Here is a 27,977-nt window from a genome sequence, read left to right as displayed (position 1 = left end):
CTTATTACACTTACTTAAGTTTACTTAGGTTAATGCATTATTTATTTTATTTGCATTATTTTATTTGTGAGACACTTAGGAGATTGTGCACTCTTGTGAGTTGTCTTGATGACATCATAGGGGTCCACACCTCTTTTAAGCACATGGTGTCTACAATATAGGAATCTTCTACACACATATGAAACTTAGTCATTCTTATCCATTCATCTAGAATGTTGGATAATGTTCTTAGTTGTCTTATCTCCTAGTTGTTTCTAGAGACATTCTAGGTGCTTCCTAAGAGGCCTTTATATACAGGCACTCCTAGTGCATTGAACATCACATTCTGAATAGAGCAATGTATTCGAACATACTCTGATTAATTGATCATATCCATTTTTGGTCTACTGTGTGCTTGTGTTTGAGTTCTTAGTTCTTGGGTGAATTTTTCCCTTAGGAAAATTCTTATAGTAATGAATGTTCAATGAAGATGGTTGCACAGTATTATAGGGCCAAATTAGAGAATGTATGAGATAGTGACATTGATAGAATGATGAAGAACTTTCAATTAGAGATGAAAACGAGATACAAAATTCCTCCCTCTATGGTGGAGAAGTATAAAGATGAGATATGTTTCATGGTTGAAACTAATACCACATGTATAGAAGCAGTTGAACCTAGGGTAAAATTCATTGAACCCATAGGATATGAAATGAGTGAAGAACTTGTTGAAGGTTATGCACAAATCATATTGTAGCTAGAGAAGGACATTAAATGTCCTAAATGGGGTAATTATGAGGAAAAGATGAGGGAAGTTTATTCTAAGCTTCATAGCAAGGAGACTAAGAAGAATGTGGAGAAGAAAATAGATTCTATTCTTAAGGAATCTGGTATGTCAAGAGAAGAATTAGATGAAATCAAAGGGATAGCAATGGAGATGAAAGCTAGTGGTTAGTCTAAGGTGTTAGAAACTCCACCTATTACTATTGTAGTACTATCTAAAGGTATAACAATTGTAGGAGCTATTTTGCAAACACCTTATGTAATAGTTGTGCAAGTGCAACTAGTTAAAGTACATTGTGACCAAAAAAAGAAGTAATCAAAGGACGATACACCTATTGTGTAGAGGAAGTTAGAAAGATTGGCAAAGGCTAAACAAGAACCTATACCACCTTCAAAGAAAAGGGTCAAGTGGACCACCAATGAACCCAGGAAAAGAAGAAAAACATTGCAAATCGGTGATTATGAGGAATCTGATGATGAAACTAAAGACAAGCCAGTTGAGAAAGTAGGTAAAGAAGGAAGGACACCAACTAGAAAGAAGGCTTGGAAACCAAACACAAAAAAATTCAATATGCATATTATTAATGATGAAAATTTTTTACAACTGAATAAATATTATAGTTTATATAGCAATATGGATAGAAGACAGCTAGAGAATGTTATTGTAAGGAATATGATTTTGAGGAGCAAGAGATTTGATAGTATAAGAAATAAGATTCCAGAAGATCTCTACAAATTACTAAGTCATGATGAGCTGACATCCTAGATGTTTACTCAAGTCATTTTTATATTTGGTCAAGCGTGTGAAAGCATTAAGGCCGACTAATCAAAGATTTATTAGTTTGTGAGATATAAGTAAATATCATATCTTGCACAAATAAAGTGTGATGTTGATGTGATGTGAATGATTGAGAAGAAAGCTTAAATGATATGTGAGCCCTATGTGAAATATAAAGCATGATTAAAGAAAGTGCAAGAAACATCAATAAAATAGTATTGTATGTATACCTATTCTTGTGAAGAACTAAATTGTATATTACATGTTAGGATAGTGGGCTCTTCTTGTATAGATTGTATTTGATCCACCAACTTCTAACAGGGTTGAGACTTTTAATAGGGCCTAGTCCTCTAACAAGGACTTGAGACACTATATATATTTTACGGACTCCTAGCAGGGTCAATATCCTTAACAAGATTCTTTTGTTTAGTGAATCATCTTGTGGGTACCATCCCCACTAGGGTTTTCCCTTGTCCAAGTTTTCTGTAGTTAACAAATAATGATGTTATGAGTTCTCTTTGTGTATGGTTATATTTATTCTTCTGCATTGTTGGTTTACTTTCATATCCAAGTTATAAAGCAATTAACAATATTCATTTGTGGGCAAAATTTTGTAAAATATTGATTCACCCCACCTCCCTCTCAGTTTATCTATTTCTAACAAATTTATCTGCATAATATCATTTTTCCCTTCTCTTTTGTTGGTTTATAAATTATGTTTACCACTAGTTGAGGCTATACGGGTCAAAATAGATTCTAATTATGTCATAAGTGTTTCCCTACCTATATTTTTATCAATAGAAAATTTTAGCCTCCTTATTAAAGATTCTAATTTCATTTTCCCACTTTTTATTTGGTTAATCAAATTTTTGAATGTTTCGAGAGGAGGTTTCTTGTTTGGTGGAGGTGGCTGGGGTATTTGGGATTTGTTTTCTTCACTAATTTGTTCATGAGGAGAGTTTATTTGAGCATTTTCTTCATTTATTTATAGATTATGAGGAGAAGATGGAGGGTTTGGTTTTGGATTTTCTTCAGGGATACCATCCTTTCCTGGAAATTAAAAGAAAATATATTTTAAAATTTTAATTAAAATTAAAATTTAATACAAGATATTTAAGTGATAAATTTTGATTGAAAACCAAAATTAAACTTAAATGTCAATACAAATAAGATACATATATTGTAAAATCACTTACTTTTTTTCCCAGTTCAATCTTTTTGACATTGTGGAGTCATTTTTTGTTTTCTACAATCAACTTTAAACTATCTAAATTCCTTTTTAAGGTTCTTTTGTGTTTAAGTGTTTGAGATAAAAAGGTGAGTTGCAGATGAACTTAGCCCTTTTCAAGTTGTTTCAAATTTTATTAATTTTCACATAGCTTGTTCCCACTAGAGAGTGCACAAGCCATGGTGTGTACATGCTATATTTTGAACTACCCGACCTAAGGCTCATAAGATCTAAGCCATGATTTTTTCACACTTTATTTTGTATGCATTATTTCTTATAGGGGTTCAAAAAAGTATTTGGCAAATTTTTGACCCCATATCTTTGTGCACTTATCCATATATAGGTTGTAATGAAGTGCAAAAATATGATGAATATGTAATGTAGGTACAAAATCAATTGTATACCTTACACAAAATTTAGTATCCTCATAAGATAAAACCTCAGTATATGCATGTTCATTAGTCTTGCAATCCTTTGTGAAAACAAGTCAAAATTAATGCCTAAAAAATGATGGACAACTGATTATAAAAGGAAGCAATAGGTGTTAATGAACTTAGTAAATAGGGGAATAAGTACATGATGAAATCATACTTATATGAAATGCATTCCCATCCTAGCATAAAATGTATGCATGCATTAAAGATGGAAGGAACAAAAGAAAATAAAATTAGAAGCATGTCCCCATGTCCCTCACAGATACATGAGTGTGAAGTTTCCATTAAAAAATGACTTATGAAATCCATGGTGATGGGAGATCCATGGGTGAGTGCTTATGAACAAATATATGTACTATTAGGTAAGTTTAGACTGGACATAAACATGAGTAGCTATAATATGAATGATATGTAAGTAGAAAAATCACATCTTAAATTGATGTAGGAGCTTTTAGTGGTTTTCTAAGCAAGAGCTTTTAGTAAATTTTTAAAGCTTTTAATATTTTTCTTAGTTTTTAGAAAGTTGGTTTTTATTAATAACCTTGAAATATTACTTCCAATTTCGAAAGTTAGCTAGCAGTCCATCTTATCTCAGTTTTAGGAAGGTTAATGAAAAAAATCAGCATTTTTCAAGTTGTTTTGAAAATTACCAAAAATGGCAAAAAAATAGTTTTATGAAAAAATTGCCAAAAATGGTAATTTATCTCATTGTAGGAGGAGGACGATTTGGAAGAAATAATAAAAAAAAAAATTGGAATTCTCAAATTTATTTTGTACTCTTTCTGTATTATGTTTATGTTAATTATTTGAGGAATTTTGGTTGCATCATCTAGTATCAGAGCATAAAAGATCTGGGAAAATGAGATTTTTTGTGGTTTTGTGGTTTTGAGTTTATGTTTATGCAGGTTGTAAAGAGGAACTAGTTTCCTAAAGACTAGGTAGAGAAGATAAAATACCCAAGTTGAGGCAAAGGCAAAGTAGAAGCAAGGTTAATGGACTCGTTTGAAGAACTAGATTTATTGATGAAGTATTTGCATAAGAGGAGAGAAGAAAATAAAATAAAAGAGAAAGAGAGGAAGATATGAGGCGATTAGAGTTGAAAGAATTTTTAAGAAAATTACAAGAAAGTTGGCAACAATTAAGAAAGCTAATGGAATTAGAAATGCAAAAATGGTACCTGCTAGTCAAGAAGAAAATGACCTATTAAAAAGAATTTTTAGAAGAGGAAAATGCAGGAATGGAAAAATAAAAGATTGCAAGAGGAAGAGGTAGAAAATGAAATGGAAAGTATACCTATGATTGTTTCAACATCAAGCACTAAAGAAGACATGGTAAACATAGCCATAGAAGAGTTTTCCTATCATTCTCAAGTATTTGAATCTTATGTTCAGAATGAGAAAATGGGAGTGCATGTTTATAAGAAGGGTTCTAATGATGATGGTTTAGATTTGTTTTTTAATATGGAATGTATATATTTTCAAGGATATTATGAAAATTGTGGTAATGGAGAATATGTTGATATATTATGTGTTGAAGACATAAATGGTTATGGTGCAAAGGCTTATTTAGAAGAAATGGAATTTTTTTATTTTAAAGGCTAAGAAGATGTTGAATAGAATATGGGTTAAGAAAAATAAGGGGAAGAGGGATCCAATGAAAAATGCAAAGATGAATGAAAAAATGTCAAAAAATTGGAAGACCAAGAAAAAGGAATAAACTTGCATTCCTCTAAGTCAATAAAATCAATGTTTGATACAATGGACAGAAAAGTTCTAGAAAAGAAGTTATACACATTCAAAAAACAACTTGCAGGAGTTGCGTTCTTTCAACTAGAGGAGAATGATGTAGGAGCTTTTAGTGGCTTTCTAAGTAGGAGCTTTTAGTAGTTTTTAAGGCTTTTAATGTTTTTCTTAGTTTTTAGAAAGTTGGTTTTTATTAATAACCTCAAAATATTACTTCCAATTTCAAAAGTTAGTTGGTAGTTCATCTTATCTTAGTTTTAGGAAGCTTCATGAAAAAAATCAGCTTTTTTCGAGTTGTTTTAAAAATGACCAAAAAATAGCAAAAAAAATAGTTTTATGAAAAAACTGCCAAAAAATGGTAATTTCAGATTTGTATTTAAAATTTTAATTCTCTCATTGTAGGAGGAGGAGGATTTGGAAGAAATAATAAAGAAGAATTCGGAATTCCCAAATTTATTTTGTACTCTTTCTGTATTATGTTTATGTTAATTATTTGAGAAATTTTGGCTACATCATAAACCCTATTGAGTATAAAGAAAAACCCATAAGGTTAAATCTAAGGTCATGTAGGATTATTAAATTCACTTAAATTCATTAAAATATAGAGGTAAAGAATACTTAAATGATATAATCCATGATTAAATAAATTTAGTAAAATATGAATCAATAACTTAGATTAAACTACCAAGTGCTAACACTTGAAACTCATGGAAATTAAATGGCCTAATTAATAAATAAACTTAATTGGTACTTACCTTTTCTTTTGAATGCATATAAATTTGATCATATATTATTCTTGAGTTCACATTTGTGTAGTAAAGCTAAAACTCTAGATATGTAAATTTGAGCATAATGCACGTGAGATAATTTATGGAGACAATTTGACATGTCCTCATACTTTACACATTTTATGTCATTGTCTACTCTTTGAGTTTAGAAATAACGTGAAAGTATACAAACATATTTTAGGAATCTATCAAATTAAAAAGGTCACATTCTGTTCAATTAGGCCATTACAAATGAGGCTTATAATATTGAATGAAAAGATTATGGTCAATAAGTAAGCATCAACCAATTGTAGGATGACATAATCCTAATGTAAGTTCCTAAATCAAACTCTAGATGTGTTCTATTATTACCCTCTTATCAATCCTAGATCTAAAATGATAACTTCCAATTAAGATCAATCTTAAAGGACACAAAACTATTTAATAGATCCAATAAAATGAACCCAAAATAATTATCAATAAATAATAAGCAATTGAATAGAAATTATAAAATTCTCTTTAATTTACACAACTGACAATTGTTTAGAAAAATAATGATTTCGTATGGTGTCTCATTTTATTGTAAAAACAGTTGTGCTCAATTAATTAAAGGTACATGATCATGATAATACATTGTTTAAATTATATGTTGTTTATCTAAACACAACTGCATGTTTGACTATACCTATAAATTAAACAAAAATGCTAGCATTCTAACCATGGGGGATGAATATGTACATAGAATATAAGATAATTTCATATTTGTATATAAAATTGATTTCTAGACATGGAAATCTTGAACATGGTGCATTTACATGTGATAATTCATCTAGATAGTTTAAATAGAGCTCCGTGATTCACATATTTTATATCATTATTCAATATTTAAGTTTGATATAAACATAAAAAGTCTACAAACATACTTTAGAAATCTATAAAATAACAAGAGTCATATTCTTCTTGATTACAACCTCACAACCAGCTCTACAAATAACATTAAAACATCTATCAATTTCTAAATATACTATAGCCCAATAAAATAGACTCGTGATTAACTATGACATATTCTATTAAAAAGTATCATCAAATCCCTTTTATTTACATGGCTATAGCTTTCACTTTGAAACATAATCATTTTCTATGATGTTTCAGTTTATTGTAAACAGCTGTGTTCAATTAGCTTACGTGCAATCATGTTTTAATACCCTACTCATATTTTATATTGTCTATCTAAACATCTGAATATTACATTTGACCATATGTATTAATGCAATATTCAAAATCAATTTTATGTGTCTAAACATCAGATTGTACATTGAACCATATTATTATATGAAAATGACACCACTCTAACCTTGACTGCTGGCATGAATATTTCTCATTATATATAGAGAAAGAGGGCTCATCTATGAGCAGATTATCCTTCTGAGCTTCTTTACATCTTGCAAGCAGCACAAGGAAATGAATGCACTGCATACACGTCTCCTTGTGTTGCTTGCAAGATTGTCAAGAAACTCAGAATTCCTTAAGGAAATGATATGGGTTTATTCCTTTGCATAGCTTTGATGAAATGTTATTGTTTTTTTCAGTGTTTCTGCAGGTTTATAGAGGTCTGTATAGAAGAGTTTTTACAAATTAACGTCAAATGGTTTATTAATATTGATCAAACGTAACTTGGTTGATTGGTTTGATTTAGTTGAGTTTTAAAAGAGACGTTATTAATTTCTGATTGACTCACCGAAGGCTGTGTTAATGGATAGAAGACAGGCGAATTCAAATTCATGGGACTGAGGTTCTTGTTAACAGCTTGGTAAGTTATGAATCTATGTATTCTATGTATTATCAAATGCTTTCGTTCATAAGGGCTCGTGTAAGAGATTCTTCCTATTTATTTATATGATATTTTATGAACTGGACTCTCAATTTTTTTTATGATCTATAAATTTGGATGTTATTGGGTATAATTTGTCAGAGAGATTTGTTTAGAATTCATTTGAAAGTTGTATGTTAGTTTGGTAAGAATTTTGTTAGTTTGTTATAAGAATCAAAGGTTATTTCTTTTCTATGATCTATAAGTAAATCGTCTATATGATAGTATATATTTTGTATGTTCTTTGTTAATTTGAAGTTTAAGGGAGGTTTGACATTTAAAATAACAAACAGCATGCTAGTTGTTCATGTACTTCTTGTGGAGTTCATGTTGATTTTCTGTTTATCTATGCATATACTAATTAAAGGATTTGCTCTAATGCTCTCATGGAGATATATGTGTAAGCTAATAACATTGTTCATCTATTAGTGTTACTCTGTCATTTGGGTAATGATATTTATTTGGTCACTACAATCCCACATCTCTCTCCTTCTCATTGGGCCTAGTCCTCTTTTTGTTGGTGTTGATGTAGATGGAGTGGCAATATTAGTGAACCCAATTTTCTTGGCTCCCATAGTTTTTGGCTACCATAAGTACAAAGTTGAGGTGTATAGTTTGCATGTTTGGTCTTAGTAAGCTTGAGTACCTACCCTTACCTCACAATCTACTAGTAGTTGGGTGCTCTTAGTTGGCTAGACAATGAAAATTTTCATTTATGATTTTGATATTAATCACTAGCCAAGACAAGAGGATTGGCCCTTACACAACCACAACCCAAGGGTTGTCAATAGATTAACAAGACATTACAATAGGTGTTGGTTGTTAAAGGTCTAGGTCAAAGAGGGCACGTTATTAGTAGATTATCCATCTTCCTTAAAAATATCACTTATAGAAAAAAAGACCACAACTAACTACTTATAGTCCTAGGGCCAAAAGTGGCCATTAACAACAAACAACAAACAATAGATAGATGGACAAAATAAAACAGGGATTTTGAAAGGTGCCCTAGGCCTTCATAATGGGTAACAAAATGACATAAAAAACCATGATGTAGTAAAGAGAAAAACCCCTCTAATCAAAGAATCACCCCCATTTGCAAAACTTCTTTCCACAACAACAAACAAGGAGCCCACCTCGATGAGAAAAGAAAGAGAACAAATTACCAAACTAGAGAGTTAATTACATCTCTATTCCACACCCAAGAAACCATAGAAATGAGAAGATCACCCAAAGATACTAACCTTCTCATTTACAGAACAATTCCCCACCTCCATGTAGGAGACTTTCCCACCTCTATAGGAACCACAAAATAGGAAGAAACAAAACAAGTATGCCAAGTTTGTACCAAGGCCAGTAGAAAGCATACCACCTAAATAGGGATCAACAAGTCTCCAAAGTAAGCTATAAACTTCAACAACAAAAAAAACCAACTAGAAGAAGCCCTTGAAAACTATTACCAATCAAATAGCCACTAAAAGAAACAAAATCACTATGCATAATAGCTAAAATACAGTCTACAAAAACAAAAACAAACCTATCGAGGACAAAGAAACTTCACCTCCAAAACTAGGGTAGGCACCATCTTAAAGCTCAATGTTGGAGAACATACTCTATTCTTATAAGACACCCTTTCAAAAGATATTGAATGCGCATGAAACAATATAAAGAACCCAACCTCCGTGACATAAAGATCCCTACATGAGGATGCTCCACCAAGACACACAATATGCAAGAGCTAGAAGAAGGTAGGAAAATCCATTTCAAGCCTTTGTTATAGAATAGATTGAAAGCTTTGCAAATGAAAAGGTTCTGTACACAAGTAGATTCCTCCTTCTTAAGGATTGACAAAACCTACACCAACAAGAAAAAGGAAAGCCGAAGCTCTCACTCAACATCCATATACACCATTCATAGATCAAACACAGAGACACTAGTGAGATGATCAATAGAAGCTCCCAAAACTCAAAGATCATCCTTATAACAACCACTATACCAAAAAAGAGACATAACCATCATGCAATCCATTTCTCAAAACTAAAACACAACCATCTTGTAGCCACCAGGCTTCTACACATAGAACACTAACTGACCACAATGGCGACCATTGCAAACTAGCCGCCCTCCAATAAAATGTCATCCTTTGATGATCAACGTAGAAAAATATAGAGTTGGACCAGTGAATCCAACCATCGATAGATGCGTAAGAACCCTTGCATGCATAGTTTACGCCAAAATAATAGCTGCCATTGGGAGTAATGCAAGAAAAAGGGTACAGAGTCCCATCCATTCTTTTCATAGAGCTACTCATAACAAGACCTAAAGTCATGACAATAACCCCCTAAACATATAAAAAAAACTCCCAATAGGAGGAGGTAGCCAACAAGGACACTCCGAAAAGTAGGAGCCAAGGCAGGCAAGAAACGGGTGTACCAAAAAGTCAATTTAGGTGTACCAAAAAATTAAAAAATTAATTTAGGTGCACCAAAACATTCCACCCAAAATGAAGGCACCTTGGAAGACATAAACACTAAATCTTGTACATGATTAAAACACATTGATAGACTAAAATTTTGCAAAATTGTAACTTTGGCAATTAAATTTTTTAATAGACCGTCAAAATCTCTTATAGGAATAATATAATACTTTACTTAGTAATATATATATAAATAATATTATTTTATAATTGTTAACACATATTTTATATTATTTATTATATATTTATATTTATATTTTTTAGCATGATTCATTGTAATTATTATTATTTTATAATTTTATATAAAGCATGTGATATTAGAAACTTGTTTATATTTATATTGATTTAGCATTTTAAAAATTAAAAATATGAATTTTAGAATGTTGTTTATGATTTTATATTTTTTCTTAGAAATAAAAACTTCTGTGTTTTAAAATTTACTTGTAGTATTGATTTAGAAACATCTATGATTTTTTAATATATGACTAATTTGCACTTACTTTTTATTATTATATTTATAATTATTTTCAAACAAAATATACAAAATTAGAAACTTCGCTTCAACGTTTCATCAACATTCACTTCAAGGGCAAGGGCAAGGGCCTTAACCATTGTACCCTTAGTATTATAGCCTGCAAATTAGTATAATGAGTGTCAACAAGAAAAAAACAATCATTATAATATTTCTCAATGAGAAACACATGAATTTTGATTCTCTTCCTCATCCTTTTATTAAATTCATCAAAATAACTACTCATTACATTGTCAATTTTTTCTCCCATTTGTTGAACAAAATCACCTATCTAATGTGGCACAGGTCGGTTTGTACTCCAAACAACATCTCCAAAAGTAGGAAAAGTGTTTTGCACATAGAAGAATACACACATAAGAAGTGAGCCAAGCTTACATGAGGCATTTTTGACCTTCCTATTTTCTCCAATATTCTCATTTAATTGAGTCAATTTCAACTCGACAAGGTTATAGTTTTGGCCTTTCTTCACAATCTTGTGACCTAGGTCCACTACCATGCAAGGCACACTATTCAGTTAGCTCGACTAGTAGAATTCATGAGCTATCACATGAACCACATATTCAATAACAAGGTCTTCAATGCCATCAATAAACATTCCTCGTCTATTCCATTTGGCCTGTGTTTGTTCTTTAATGAGTTTTTTGGCTTGGCAATGCATGGTCTTCACCCGATCTAGGGTGGCATACCCTCTGACTTGATGGATGATCTCCTTAGTATCTTAATCAATCCATTTTCCAACCATAGTTGCATGTCATGAATTTGGCTCAAAACTATCTTTAACCATTCAATTTTGAAATCACAAGGTAAATCTAGCCCGCATAGACTAACTCTTTGTCATCGACAATTTTGTATTCATCCTTCAATACTCCATTTTTGCACAACTTGTTGTATGCTTCCCTCAACTCACAATCTCCAATTTCACTAATTTTGAAAGTAATACATGATCTTACATCATGAATCATAAGTACCTTTGATGGAGTCAATGAGAGGGCACACAATGGATATCCCTTCAATGTAATCTCTAGTATAGCTTAAATTTTTTGGGGTGGACAAGCTTCGTTACTCACTAATTGAACATGCTTGATTTCCTTTCCTACCTTATTTATCTCAACAGATGTGCTTGCTACCATATCTTCTTGCTAGGGTTTGAAAAAACAAATTCTAAGTAACTCGACAACAACAATAATGCTTGAAGTACTTCACTAAATTAGTCGAAGGCAAGATGATGAATCTTCACACTTCTTCACACAAATTGCTCTGGTTAATCACTTGAATCACCTATAATTTCTCTAATCATTGGGTGAGCAAAAATAGACTTCAAAATTTCATATATATGGTCTAACCCCTTTTTTGTGAATTTTAATCTTAGTATATTGTTATTAATAGAAAAGGACTATTCATTAAAAAAAAAAGGGGGGTCAAAATAGGTTTTCAATAAATGCTTCGTACATGGGTAGTTGCATTACAACTAGCTTGATCAACTCATAAACTTTTTTTACAACATCTTATTTTCATTGCTTAGTCATAACTCCATTACTATTTCCATACAGCATATCAACTTGGACTATATAGGAGCTCAATCCATATAGTGATACTCAGTCACTATAGTCATTAATACTGATACTTGGCATCAATCATGCATACGATTCCTTTGCTCAATTATTTTCTCAAATCTATCCTAATACATGTTAATTCATGCATATATGAACCTTAACTTATCTTATTTTAGGAACATGTATAAGATATATCATTTGGATTTTCAGTTCCTTATATTCAACCAACTATTATATTTATCTCTGAAATGTGTCTTGATACAATTTTATGGAATATGACCATGTTCACCCCAATAATTAAAACTCTACCATATATTGCAATCCTAGTTATAAGAATTACCTTGTTTGGATCCATATGCTTGCTGTTTGGTTGTCCAATTAGATTTTTCTTTGGATTTGCATTCCTAAGCTTTATATCTATATTTCTAATAATTGTAGCAATGAACTTCAAATCTAGGTGCAAGATGTGTATTACTAGCCTTTGACCTACATTCATGAACTTGGTGTCCTTGTTTCTTGTAGTTAAAGCAGTGTCCACTAAATTTAGGCTTAGAATTTGGCTTATCATTCTTACTTCAACAAATATTAGTTGTGTGTCCAAAATTCTCACATGATGACATGTAGGTTTTTTTTTCTTTAGCTTTACATTCCTCTATTCTCCACTCTTTGATGATTCTCCATCTTTAGTGGATCAGAAGCGAATTGTGCAAAAGCTTCTAACTCTAGAAGTTGAGCTAATTCTAATTTTAATATCCTAGATACTTGTTTCATACCTTTCATTTGAGCTATGGATCCTACTCGAGATGTAAAAAGACCCACATTAATGGCAAGTTGAATTCCTAGGTGAACCCACAATAGTGGGTTACACTTTTTTGCCTAAACTAACACTCAATTGTGATTTTTTGAGAAAACTTTCACTTTCAAATGCAAATTGTCATTTAACAATAAAGAATTTGAAGATGAAGTAAATTAGAGTTTTTTAGGATTTCTATCTAGATTCAAAATTTAATTTGATTGAATTATTTTTTCTCCCATGAAAATTGGTATGTTATCAAAAAATTTATTTTGAAAGAGTAGTGTTTCTTTTGACACACATAACTTTTTTTTTTTCTAAAATGGATATCAATTTGATTCTTTCAATTTTAGTTTTCTAACATCCATACCGAAACTGTGGAGGTGGTTTGATGTCTTTATCCTTAGTATTTCATATTTTATCTAAGTTTAAAGTTGACATAACACTAATTTGGACATACATGGCTTTTGACACATGTAACATATTATATATTTACCTGATTTCAAATTTTCTTTTTTTTGATTGAAAGAGGACTTCAATGTGGAGACTACAACTATTTTTCAAAAAAAATATTCTCTTAGTTACTATTTTTCCATGAACATCCAATATAGAGGTTTATTCTTTATAACGAACCTCTATTTAATTCACATAAAAATGTATACCTAAAAAATTCAAAATGTAGCAAATTCATAGTCATTAAAAACAGTGTTCAAAGTACTTCTATCATGAAAAATGGCATGCCTTCAGTGTTCCATCTGAACTAGGTAATTGATCCTAGAAGCCATGAAAATACTAAAAATCTTCTAACATTTGAAGAAGACTTGTAATTAGCTAGTTTCAATAGAAACTAAGTTTCTATCAAAACTATAAACATTAGTTTCAGTAGAAAGAAAATATTAAAGTTTTAATCGAAACTAAAAAAGTGGGTTATGTGTGTAGTTGACTGACCTTAGGTAGGTTTGATTGAAACTAACTAGCTATATTCAATAGAAACTAATTTTTTACCGAAACTACCTAAGGTGGTTTCGATCGAGACTCTTGTTGGCCTTTGCGAGTTTCTTTTTTTTATAAACATTTTCATTTAAATAATATTTGTATTTTTTTCAATTTTAACATTCAAATACAATCAGAAAAATAGAGCATGAGATGAGTGGAGCAAAGTGAGGAAGCAAATTTTTGAATGTGTGTTTGAGTGAGAAACCTACAAAGAAGGGACAGGATGATTAGACTACGGGCCAGGACCAAGGCAATGAAGAAGGAAAGGGGGATGTGACAGAAGATGGGGACCCATGGGCTTTACAGCTGAATCCAAGAGAAAAAGAGGGTAATGCTCTAAAATCAAGAGCATCTAGAGGAGCCCTAGGTCCTTGGGGATGATGGACTAATTTGTTTTGAGTCAAACCATCGAGAAAATCCTCTTTCCATAAAATTATAAATATTTCAAACAAAGAGAAGGGTACTTTTTCCTTAGAAGTGCCTTCAAAGCTTATTGATCATAATATTATGCGTATGGTTGTAACTCTTGTTGGCAAGTTCATAGGTCCTAGACCAAACATACATCTAGTTCAAATCTTTGCTAGGAACAAGTGGGATCTAAAAGGATAGGTTGAAGTTATAGCTATGGCCAAAGGTTTTATGTCCTTTGAGTTTTCTTGCCCTGAGGATTACTCAAAGATTCTCTATGTGGGAAATTGGTCAATGGGGAAATCCACTCTCATTCTTCAAAAATAGACATCTAGCCTTGACCTCAATAATGATTTCTTGACCCAAGCCCCAATCTAGATAAGCCTACTGGAACTTCCCCTAGAATACTGGCACAAAGTTGTTTTTGATGGCATTGCTAACTCATTTGCCAAGTTGTTATCTATTGATCTAGTTACAGCTACCAAGAAAAGACCTGCCTATGCTAGAATATGCATAGGGGTAGTTGAAGGTTAAGATATGCCACAAGTTATTGAGCTCAAATCAAGATTAGGGAGGTGTGTGGAGTAGAGATATTATGAAAATGTGCCTTTTGCCTACTTCCATTGCAAAATGGTAGGACACAAGGCCAAAATGTTCCCTATTTTCATAGAGAAGGAAAAAGCCCACAAGGCTCAAAGCAAACAAGGAAAATGAAAAGAAACCCAAAATCAAAAACATATGGATTGCATTAAAAAGCCCACAACGCTCTAATACGTGGATTGCATAGCTATGTATAAGGTGGCTAAAAAAATCAAAAACATTAAAACAAAGATTAGAAAGTGGAACAAATTAGACTTTGGGAACATATTTCAATCAAAAGAAAAGATTTTAGAGGAGCTTACAAAGGTGCAGGAAGAGATACAGAATATGGGTTATGATGCAAGTAGGTTGAATGCTGAAAAGACTATGTTGGATTACCTTCACAACATCGTGGGAAAAGAGGAAATGTTTTGGGGACAGAGGTCAAGATTGGTATGGTTAAAGGAAGGGGATACAAATTTAGATTCTTTTATCTTCCTACTATGAAACACAGGACTACCAATAGAATTAGTGGTATTAAAAAGGGGGTCGATAGTATAGGGGAAGGTAAAGAGATTGCAAAGGAAGCAATTAAGTATTTCTCTTCTATCTTATCCAAAGAGTTAAAATTGAGAGGTGATGACTGAAAGGAAACTCTCAATATCATTCGTAGTGTGATAACTATTGTTGTCTAGTGTGGAGTCTAATTAGTCCCCAAGTGGTAGATTGTTAGTTTGTGGTGACTAATCAAGGAACTACTGTACATACTTCATAAATTCTTTATGGTTTGGGGCATCGCCCCAAAAAATAATTTGGGATACTACTTTCCAATTGGCTAATATTTGCCAATTGGTTATTATTTATTCACCAACTTATCATTGACATGTTGTAAATAATTTTAACCCTAAAGTAGAAAAAATACTTGTATAAAAGGGCTTAGGGTTAGGGATTTTTTTTCATAAGGTGTGATGTGAAAATTGGTTCTTGCAGCAGTATTGACCTGTAAGGGATTATAGATTGTAATCAGGTTGTAATCACTAGATAATAATAATAATATTGGACTCGTTGTTGGTGGAAATAACTTAGGGATTGGGTGAACCAAGTTAAATCTTGGTGTCTTGTGTTTTCTTATCTATGATCTATTATTTTCTAATATTGGTTATATTTTCATATAGCAGTTATTTCTATCTGAGGTTAATCCTAACAAGTGGTATCAAAGTGAGGTTTTTTTTTTAGTTATTGTTTGCACGAAAGTGTCATAGTTGAGTGGGAGCGATGGTAGATGAGGGTAAGCTAAGAGTTGACTAGCTTAATGGGCAAAACTTTCATTTATGGAAAATGCAAATGGAGGACTAACTCTATTAGAAGGATTTATGGAAGCCATTGGAAGGAAAAATTAAGAACTAGGGAACTATGATGAATGAGGAATGGGAGATTTTAGACAAAAAGGCACTTGGAAGCATTTGATTATGCTTGGCATCATCAGTGACATTTAACATTATAAAAGTGAAGATGACTAAAGAGTTGATGGAAACCCTAGCGAAATTGTATCAAAAGCCCTCCACTTCAAATAAAGTATTTATCTTGAAGCATTTATTTAATATGAAGATGGCAGAAGGTGGATTTGTTGCAAATCATTTAAATGAGTTTAATACTATAAATATTCAGTTATCTTCTATGGGTATTAATTTTGATAAATAAATTAGGGCTCTCTTGATTTTGTGTTATTTTCCTGAAAGCTGGAATGGCTTGGTAATGGCTATGACTAATTTTGTTTCTAAATCTAATACCCTAAAATATGATGATATGTTTGGTGTTATTTTGTGTGAGGAAACTTGTAGGAAAACCTCAAGTGGATATACACTAATAAGTTCTTTGAATGCACAAAGCAGAGGTAGAATGACTAAAAGAGGAAATAATTCTAAAAATCATGGGAAATCAAGAGGAAAGTCAAAGGGGAAGAGATCTCAATCTAGAGGACTGAGAGATTGCAAGTACTGTGTTCAAATAGGGCATAAGAAGAAATATTGATGGAATTAAAAGAAAAATGAAGGAGATAAATAAGAAGGGAACAAGGAAGCAAATGTGGTAAGTAAAAAATCCGAAGAGGATGATTTGCTTCTGTCTTTAGAAAGTGTTGATGATTCATGGGTTTTAGATTTTGGTGCTTCATTTCATGCTACACCTCATAGAGATTATTTCACTAATTATGTCCAAGGGGATTTTAGGCTTGTTTATTTGGTAGATAATGAACCCTGTCAGATTGTTGGAAAGGGAAAAGTTAAGATTAAGTTGCAAAATGGGAATCATTGGCTAGTACATGAGGTAAGACACATTCTAAGGTTGAGTAATAATTTAATTTCAACAAGAAAACTTGGTGATGAGGGTTGTGTAGTTACTTTTAATGCTAAAAATTGGAAGGTTTCAAAAGGTTCCCTTGTAGTAGCAAAATGTGTGAAAGTAGGCACCTTATATCTTTGTACAGGTCATATTGTTCCTTCTACTTTAATTGTTTCAAAGAAACATAAATATTTAGGAATAGTTGTTGCAGTTGAGCAAGGAGAACAAATAGTTGTTGTAGATTATGATACAACATTGTGGCACAATAGACTTGGTCACATGAGTGAGAAAGGTATAAAAGTACTTCATTCAAAGAAAGTTTTACTAGGTCTGAAATGTGTTAATATGGATTTTTGTGAAAGTTGTGTGTATGGAAAATAAAAGATAGTGAGTTTTGTGAAGATTGGGAAGGAAAATAAAAAGGAGAAATTAGAGCTTCTACATACAGATGTATAAGGACCAACTCAGGTATCTTCACTTGGTGACTCTCATTATTATGTTACATTTATTGTTGTTGCAACTAGAAAAATATAAGTTTATTTCCTTAGACAGAAATCTAATGTATTTCAAACTTTTAAGAAATGGAAATGCTTGGTTGAAAATGAGATTGGTAAGAAATTAAACTTTCTTAGATATGATAATGGTGGTGAGTATTGCAATCATGAATTTGAAAATTATTGCTACACTAATGGTATTCATAAAGAAAAATTGTTCCAAGTACACCACAGGAAATTGGAGTAGCTGAATACAAGAGCATAACTATAATGGAGAGTGCAAGGAGCATGAGGTTACATGTATGGTTGCCCTTAAACTTGTGGGCAGAGGCTGTTAATACTAATGTATATTTGATTAATAGAGGTCCCTCTACTCTTTTAGGTTATGGTATTATAGAGGACGTATGGACTGGTAAGAAGGTGAATTATTTTTTCTCAAAACCTTCAATTGTGAAGCATTTGCTCATATAGATTTTGAAAATAGAACCAAGTTGGAAGCTAAGTCAAAGAAATGTGTATGTGTTGGATATGGGATTGATGAATTTGGTTATAGGCTTTGGGATTTTGAAAATCATAAAATTGTAAGGAGGGATGTCATATTCAATGAGAAATTGTCGTACAAAGATCTATTGTAGCAACATGAGAAGAAAGAAGATGATTATGTAGTGTTGGATGATACTCCAAAAGATGATGTTTCAAAAATTCCTCATGATGTGCAACAACCATAACAACGAATACCACATACCCCAATGAATGTTAGACAATCAACAAGGCAAAGTAGACCTCCCAAAAGATTTTCTCCTTCTTTGTATTTTATTTTACTAACTAATGCTAGTGAACCTAAATGTTATGATGAAGTTGTGTAGGTGGATATTAAGCTGATCAGTAGGAGTCTACAATGAAAGAAGAAATGGAATATTTGCTGAAAAATAAGGCATGGGATTTATGCAAGTTGCCTATAGGTAAAAGGGCTTTACAGAATAAGTGGGTTTATAGGTTGAAAGAAGAGGATAAAGGTAAGAAAATATTTAAAGTCAGGTTAGTTGTAAAAGGATTTGCACAGAAAAAAGGCATCAACTTTGATGAGATGTTCTCTCATGTTGTTAAAATGACTTCTATTTGTACTATTTTAAGTATTGTGCCTACTGAAGGTTTGCACTCAGAGAAGCTTGATGTTAAACCAGCCTTCCTTCACTATGATTTGGATAAAGAGATATATATGGCTCAGCCATAGGGATTTGAGTTCAAAAGTAAGGAAAACTTAGTGTGCAGATTGAAGAAAAAATTATATGGCTTGAAGCATGCACTTCGAAAATGGTATCTGAAATTTGACAGGTTTATGCACGATCATGGATATAGTTGGTGTCATTCAAATTGTTGTATTTATTTTAAGAGGTTGGATAATGACAACTACATTATTTATGTTTATATGTTGATGATATGCTTGTACTTGGGTCTAACATGGATCACATTAAGGGGCTGAAACACCAGTTAGCACATGCATTTGTTATGAAGGATTTGAGGGCAACAAAAAAAATCCTTGGTATGAAGATTTTCAAAGATAAGAAGAAGAGGAAATTGACACTATCTCAGGTTGATTATGTTGAGAAGGTGTTGCAACATTTCTCTACGGAGAATGTTAAAGTTGTCAACACACCTTCACTTGGTCATTTGAAGTTGACTAAGGAGATTTGTCCCAAGACACAAGAAGAGGAGGATAAGATGTCCAAGGTACTTTATACTTCATCTATAGGAAGCTTGATGTATGCTATGGTATGTACAAGACTAGATATTGCACATGCAGTGGGAGTTGTTAGCAGGTATATGAGTCATCTAAGAATTGACCATTGGAATGCTATTAAATGGATTCTTAGATATCTGAGAGGAACATCAAATAAGTGTTTACACTTTGGGGGCTCTACTACTAATTTACAAGGATATGTTGACTCAGATTTGGTAGGGGATATTGATACCAAGTGGAGTACTACAAATTATGTATTTACTATTGGTAGAGCAACATCGAGTTGGGTTTCTAGGTTATAGCAAGTTAATGCTTTATCCACTAGAGAGGTAGAGTATGTTGCTACTATAGAGGCAGCTAAGGAGATGATATGACTTCAGTTCTTCTTGGAAGAATTAGAACACCCTTAGAGGGATAATTATTTGTTTACAAATAGTCAAAGTTCCATTCATCTTGCAAAGAATTATGCTCTATATTCAAAGACGAAACACATACAGTTGCGGTACCATTTCATTTGGCCAATTTTGGATGATGGACAATTAACGCTGGACAAAATACATACAAATGACAATCCAGCAGATATGTCTACAAATGTAGTGACAAGGGAGAAGTTGAATTCATCTTCAGCTTTGATTGTTCTTCTAGACTAAACAAAATAAAAGAATAGCAAAGTCTAGGGTGGTTTAATCTAGTGGGAGACCCGTGTGGTAGCAGTATTGCTATAGGATCGGTCTCTAAGTGGGAGATTGTTGTCTAGTGTGGAGTTTGATTTGTCCCCAAGTGGGAGATTGTTACTTTGTGATGACTAACTAGGGAACTACTATACATACTTCATAAATTCTTTGGGGTTCACGCCATTGGCCCAAAAAAAAATTGGGCTACTATTTGCCAATTGGCTAATATTTTCCAAATTGCTATTATTTATTCGCTAATTTATTAACAAAATGTTGTAACTAATTTTAACCTTAAAGTAGAAAATACTTGTATAAAAGGCCTTAGGGTTAGGGATTGTTTTTCATAAGGTGTGATGTGAAAATTGGTTCTTGCAGTGGTATTGAGCTATAAGGGATTACAAATTGTTATCGAGTTGTAATCATTGGATAATAATAATATTACACTTGTTGGTGTACATATCCCAGGGATTGGGTGAACCATGTTAAATCTTGGTGTCTTGTGTTCTCTTATGTGTAATCTATTATTTTTTGATATTGGTTATATTTTCATGTAACTGTTATTTCTGTCTGAGGTTAATCCTAACAACTGCTACCCAAAATAAGGATCTGGTGGCTATTTTTCTATTTGAGGAAATCAAGGAGGTTGTTTTCACTCTACCAGCTAAAAAATCTCATGGTTCAGATGGTTTCCCAACTTTTTTCTTCCAAATGTATTGGGAAGTTATTAAGATGACCTTTTTAAAGCAGTTCATGAATTTTTTGGAGCTAGGAACTTGCTTAAAGAGATCAATGCTACTTTTCTAGTTTTGATTCCTAAAGTCACAGGTGTGGATTCTTTTGATAATTTTAGGCCTATAAGTCTTTGCAACTCTTTTTACAACATCTTTTCAAAGGTTCTAACTAATAGAATTATTAAATTACTGCTGGAAATTATTGCATCTCAGTAATTGGGATTTGTCCTTGGTAGAAAAATCCTTGATTCCATCATTACAATGCATGAGGTGATCCATTTCTTAGATGAAGGTAAAAAGGAAGGCTTTCTGCTCAAACTTGATCTATCACAGGCTTCTGACAAGGTGGACTAGATGTTCCTAGATAAAGTTCTAGAAGCTTTTGGTTTCAATGATAAAACTAGAAAGATTATATCTCAACTGATCTCCACCCCCTCTTTCATGATGATGGTTAATGGGACCCCCTCTATTTCTTTAAATATTCTAGGGGTCTTAGGAAAGGTGGCCCTCTTTCACCGATCCTCTTTATCATTTTGGTAGAATGCCTGGGAAGACTTATTCATGACAAAAGGAAAAGAGGGGAAATTGTTGGATTAAAACCTTCTTTCAGTCCCTTGATTTTCTCTCATCAACAATTTGTGGATGACACCATTTTAGGGGGAGAGGCTTTGGTAAAAGAAGCTATAAATTTGAAGAGCATTATCAACACCTATTCCAATGCCACTAGTCAACTCATTAACTGGAGCAAGAGCTTGGTCTTCTTTATTAACACCCTTGCCGACAAACAGAGAAAAATTGCAAGCATTTTGGGTTGTGACATTGCATTTCTTCCTTCTACATATTTGGGGCTACTTATGGGGACCAAACCTCCTGACCTCTTTTGGAACAATCTCATTAATAGATTTAATAGAAAGCTTGTGTGCTAGAAAGGAATTACCCTGATTCAGGTGGGCAAAGTGCTTCTGATCAAATCTACTCTACAAAATTTGTCAACTTATGTTTTAAGTCTCTTCTCTCTTCCTACAGAAGTGGTTGATACTTTGGAATCCATTCAAAGGAATTTCCTATGGGCTGGTACTAAAGGAAATAAGAACTATGCATTGGTGTCTTGGGAGACTATTTGTAGACCCAAATAGAAAGGGGTATGGGGATTAGGAATCTGAAACAATTCAATAGGGCTATTCAAGCTAAATAGATATGGAGGACTTTCAACTCCACAGGGGAATGGAGGGATGTTTTGAAGGAAAAATATGTAACTAATATAAATTTCAAATAGTTCATTAGTAGGGACCTTAACCCAAGTGGATCCAACATCTAGAATGACATTCTGAGGACACAGGGCATGGCCACTGAGAAAGAAAAATGGAAATTGGGCAATGTCGAAGATATAATTTTTGGCTGATGAATAACTAAGACAAGGGTCATCATGGAACATCAAGCCATTTAATAGATGGGAAAACTTATGTATGGAAAAATTTGGTTGTAAAGTGAGCAACTACAGGGACAATAATGAATGGGTGAATCTAACTGAGTTGTCCCTAGAGCTAAAGCCATTGATGGACATGATTTAAGGAATATTACTTTGTCCCCCAACAAGGATGCCATATTTGGGCGGAGAAAAAGGATGATAGTTAGACTATTGCCTTAGGCTATGAAACCATGAAAAACAAGGAAACAACCCTTGTTTGGGCCAAAGCTTGCTATCCTGGCCTTATTCCCAAAATCAACATTTTTTTCTCTATAATGCTCCAAAACTATTTCTTGACAATGGACAACCTCACCAAGAGGGGGCATCTGATTCCTAATAGATGCATTCATTGTAAAAACCACAACGAGAGTGTAAATCATATCATTAAATGCTGCCACTTCATTAGAGATATATGGTATATTTTCCTATCTTTCATCAAGATGACCTGGTGTTTTCCAAATAACACTACAAATATCTTTGAAAAATGACACCATAGGGCTAATGGGGATGTGAATAAAGGCTTGTTGGAATGGACTTTTCCTCATGTCCATTGGGGATTGTGGAAGGATCGGAATAACAAAATTTTTAGGGAGAAAGAAGCTAATTGTCTTCCATAAAAGCCTTAACACTTTGTTAGAGAACTACACTACCAATAAAGGTCATAACCCTCTTCTTAGCACAAAGGAAATTGACAAAAAATAGAGGGAGGATTGTAGATGGACTCTCCCACTTGAGGGTTGGTGTAAATAAAATTTTGATGGGGCTACCAAAGGCAACCCCGGTAAGGCTGGGGTGGGTGGAATCATCAAAAATGCCCATGGAAAAGGAATTCCTACTAGTTTGGCTCCTCTAGGTATGCAAACTAACCACTATGTAGAGGTAACTATGGTACATTAAACAATCAAACTTGCTTGGGAAATGTGAGTCATAAATCTATGGCTGGAAGGAGACTCCAAGAATATTGTAGACTATCTTAATGAGAAGAATGAGCCTACGAGATGATTGCTAATACCATTGAAGATTGCATTCAAATCCTTAAGTATTTTGATAATATATATATGGCTAATGAGTATAGGGAAGCCAATCAAGTGGCTAACAAGTTGGCCAACTGGGTAGTCAATAATGATGGAATGAACAAGTGGATGAACTCTATCAAAAATCCTAGAGTTGATAGAAAGGGAGAGGATCTTGAGAAGATTGTGAAACATTAATTATGAAATGTTATGTGTTATGGGAAATATGGCAAAATATGATGTGTAAGTATGATAGCCAAACCAAAAAATGCATTATTAATATTCATCATCACACTTAGAGGCTTGATTTTGGGTATCAAGTACATAAGGTGAAAAGGAGTTTTGTGAAAAAAAATTCATATCAATTGGAATCATCCTTCAAAGAATATCACTACTAGAAGAAAATCTTGTAGAGAGCATGAAAATAAAGTGGGAGAAAGACATAGGAGGGAAACTGAGGATGAAGTAGAGAAGTGGCATTGGCTCTCTAAGGTGTGGAGCATTTTGAAAAAAGGAGATGTTGCCATGTCCATTGATTGGCTTCATGGGTGGAAACCCTCTACTATGCATAGCATGGTTAAGAGTTTGAATGAGGGGATTGTTAAGATTGATGGGGTGGAGTTCACTATGATGGAGGAGGTTATCTCTATGGTGACAGGAATACCCATTATTAGGAATAAATTCTATAGAGATAGACAGATTTCTAGGCAAGTTGTGATCAAATTTACCAAGGATATAGAGGAAAAGAAGGATTTAGTGAAGAAAAGCACCTACTACCTGCCAAGCTCTATCAAGCTATTGTGGAGGTTTGTGCTGACAGTTATCATCAAGAACATTTCCCTCGACACAAGATTCAACCACCTCTACACTCATCATTTTGTGCTTCTTAACCATTTCAAATATGGGCTGAAGATTTCAATCCCTTTTTTCCTATATTTGTCTATTAATTAGAATATCAATGACTATAGGGAGAACCACATAGGTAATCCAGCCTTCCATGAGGGGGTTTTGTTGTTAATGTATGAATTTTTAAGGCTAGGACTATGGGAAAAGAAATTAAAAATAGGAAGGTGGGAAAGGAGAGTAGATGAGTCAACAAAGGATTATACCCCATATGATACTAAGGACAACCATTAGATGCATTTTGAGATAGAGGAGGAAGCCACCTCATAGCACTAAAAGGGAAAAAGAGAATCAAAATGGAGGAAAAGCTGAATACTAATCCTAAACAAGGCATTGAGAGTTCATCTGATAGAGGCTACAATGAGCGGGTGGAGGGCATGGATATGGAGGGTGACAAAATAGATGGGGAGGAAGATACCAGTCTCAAAGAGGAGGAAAATAAGGAGAGGACGGGTGGAAAGAGAAACATTACTATTAAGATGCCTACCAACAGAGAAGAGGATTATGAAAGAAAGACTTTTAGGAGATGAAAAGAGGGAGAGATATCGAATCCAAGGAGAAAAGGCAGAAGGAGGGGATGGATAACAATGAGGAAGATGAGAAGCAAGGGAGTGGGGAAGAGAATGAGTAGGATTTTGAGGAATTTGGGTCCATCCATTACACTTGTATGATTTCGGGCAGAGATAGGAATGTGGTTTGGAGGAATTTTGATAATGTTTTTTTGAGGATGGGGCTCAAGAGAGAGATGATTAAAACTTTGGTTAAGGAGAATAAGGAGGGCAAATACAAATGGAGGAGTCGATTGACCCTGCCCTTGTTATTTTGAGTGACATCACAAAGGAAAACCCTCATATAATGTGCTTAACAATGCAAAAAATAGTGTTATTGATAGTTATCAAACCACAAAATGGACTTTTCATGAAATCTAGGAGCTTAAATATATAGTGGGTAGATTGGAGAAGGATATTTGCAGCATTCAAAATAGGAAAATTGAGGAGGAAATGGATATTGAAAATAGAGTGGAGGAAGTGAAGAGTAGATTTTAGAAAATGGAGGGCACTTTGCAAAAAATTTTTGAGCAAAGCTATAACATTCTTAGAGCATCTAACGAAAATATAAAGGTGCTTTAAACAAAATTGAAGAACACAGGGTTAGTAAGGAGGATGACCAATCTCCCAATAGCAGAAAAGATAAGTCTTCTGAGGATGGATCAAGGAAGAGAACTAGATCCAACACAAAGAAAAAGGACATCTAGGAACCTAATAAAGAGCTTTTAGACCTGAAAGAGGGGGTTGGAAGAATGTCTGAGATGGAGATTCGAGCTGCAAAAATCCTTAAAGAAATTTCTTGGGTTGTTCTCCTAGCTTTTAGGCCTTTCCTAGTTTTTTGTTTTGCTTCCCTATTTTTTCTAGTTATATCTTCTTTTTCTATGGGGGGTTGTTGTTCAACCTAAGGCTTTTATTTTGTTGATACTTTAAGCACTTTTTCTTTGTTAATCTTTTAGTCTTTTAGGGTTTCAAGGCTCCATCAAAACCTATTTTCCTAAATGAAAAATATTCAAATACAATCAGATAATTCGCACAAGTCAATTGGGAGGGAGGAAATATTTTGTAGCTTATCTATTCTTTAATTTTGGAAGAAGAATTTACGACATGGGCAATAAATATAAAAGAGAAAGTAAATATGCAGGAACAAGAACTCACGAACAAGAAGATAAAAATCATCAAAAAACTTTAGTAAGATACTATAGGAGGCAAGGTACAAGTGCAATTTTTATCCAATGCATATTTAACATATAGTGTATAATCGTATTCTAGACTTTTTGTATGTATATAGTTAGGATTAGGGTTTATCCAATTAGGAATATGGTAAATATTAACTTAGGGTTACTATTAACTTAATATTAAGGGTTTATTGAATTATGAATATTTATGATTAGGTTTTATTGAATTATGAATATTTAGGATTAGGTTTTATTAAATTATGAATATTTAGGATTAGATTTTATTAAATTATGAATATTTAGGATTAGGGTTTATTACATTAAGATTTTTAAATTATGAATATTTAGAATTAGGGATCATTTTAATTATGGTCTTTTAAATTATGAATTTATTTAAGATGGAGTCAACTAGGACAACCTACTGAGGTTAGAGAAGGTTCATCCCAAGTTCAAATAGGTATGTATGCATGCATCTCTTGCAAGTACTATCTCTCTCTAGATATCTAGGTCTAGAAAAAATTTATATCTTTGATTTTTAATTTTAGAGACAAATCCCCTTACAAACTTGCTTGATTTTATTTATTATATTGTGCACGTGAAGTAGTAGATGATGAAAATGTTGGACATGAGGAAATTGAAGATGAAGCAGTGGATATCGAAGAAGGATCATCTGAAGGTTAGATAAAATTGTATTTACTTGTTATGTATATACACATATGTCTAGGCTAAAAAGAAGTTGTATCTTATGTCTTTATTTTAATTTTTCTTGTAGCCTGAGATCAAACAACAAATGAGAATGTTAATCTAGCTCAGAGATTGAAGAGAAAAAACAATCATAGAAACATAGATCATTTAATTGAAATAGATGTGGCATAATTGAGAGAATATGCTAGTCAACCTACACATACTACAAAGGGGAAATTGAATAAAAAGTCTAAAGAAATAATTGCACAATTTGAGAATCTTGATACAGTGGAGAAAGCTCAACTATTATCAATTTCACTTCTTAAAGATGAATTAAAAGAGTCATTAAAACTATTGGTTATAGATATAAGTGTAAAAAAGGGGAAGACTTATGAGCTATAAAAACATATTGTTGAAAGTGTTAAGGGTTATATTCCATTGAGAAAAAAACTAGATTTGTAGATAAATCTATTGCACGAAGAGTGATACTGACATCTATTTTAAATAAGAAATTATGGAAAAAAAGACATATCTCTCCATTGTTGTCTCATATTGGGTATAGTCAAAAGACGATATTACATTATCTGAAAAGGTGAAACAATTTGGATGATAGTACATTAGAAGGAAATTGGGTGCTAATGTGTAGAGTTCCTTGATCTAATGGGATTGTGGAAATAGTTAAGAACTTAGTTATTCAATTTTGGATTGATAATACCCATCCTTCACCAAATAGAAGAGATGTCATCAAGCAGAGGATTGGGCCTAAGGAGTATCTTCAACATGAAAAACATTGGTTGGATATCACGCAACATGAATTGTATCTCTCATTTTTTAATTTAAATCCTGACACAAAGATTGGACAAACAATTTTTGAAAGATTGAAACCCTATTTTGTGAAGATAAATTGATCTTTCAAAACTTTTTTTTTGATATCATGTTGAATTTGATTTTTACTATCAAGGATTCTAAAAGATGATAGAAGAAAGTGGTGGTTCTCAAAGTTCTTTTCATAAATGACTGAGCCAATTCATAACATCAATCTTATGTGACAAACCAAATGATCATGCAATAGGTGAAATAGATTGCATAAGAGAAACTTATGAAACCTGTGGTAACCTGACTAAATTTCCTTTAAGAGATGAATATATTGATATGATGACAATGGTAAAATGTAAGAGATATAAGTATAAGCACATTTTCATGCCCATAATTCAAGGCAAAAACAAACCAACAATTTTTATTTTTTAAGAGATAATTAATCTACTATGATAATACATACTACACTGCAATG

General features: G+C 32.8%; 1 long non-coding RNA gene across 1 annotated transcript; it reads left to right on the top strand.

Annotated features, from left to right (window-relative positions):
- Positions 1-7,064: 7,064 nt before the first annotated feature.
- LOC149549477 (uncharacterized) lies at positions 7,065-7,622 on the top strand. The gene is made up of 2 exons (XR_016354472.1): positions 7,065-7,321; positions 7,455-7,622. It is a non-coding gene; the product is annotated as an uncharacterized LOC149549477 (long non-coding RNA).
- The last annotated feature ends 20,355 nt before the right edge of the window (positions 7,623-27,977 follow it).

This window comes from Cupressus sempervirens, chromosome 7, assembly GCF_028749045.1.
Source record: "Cupressus sempervirens isolate cs-2001-9-10 chromosome 7, ASM2874904v1, whole genome shotgun sequence".
NCBI lineage: Eukaryota > Viridiplantae > Streptophyta > Pinopsida > Cupressales > Cupressaceae > Cupressus > Cupressus sempervirens.
Note: the sequence above shows the minus strand (reverse complement) of the source record. Positions and strands in the feature narration are given on the sequence as shown.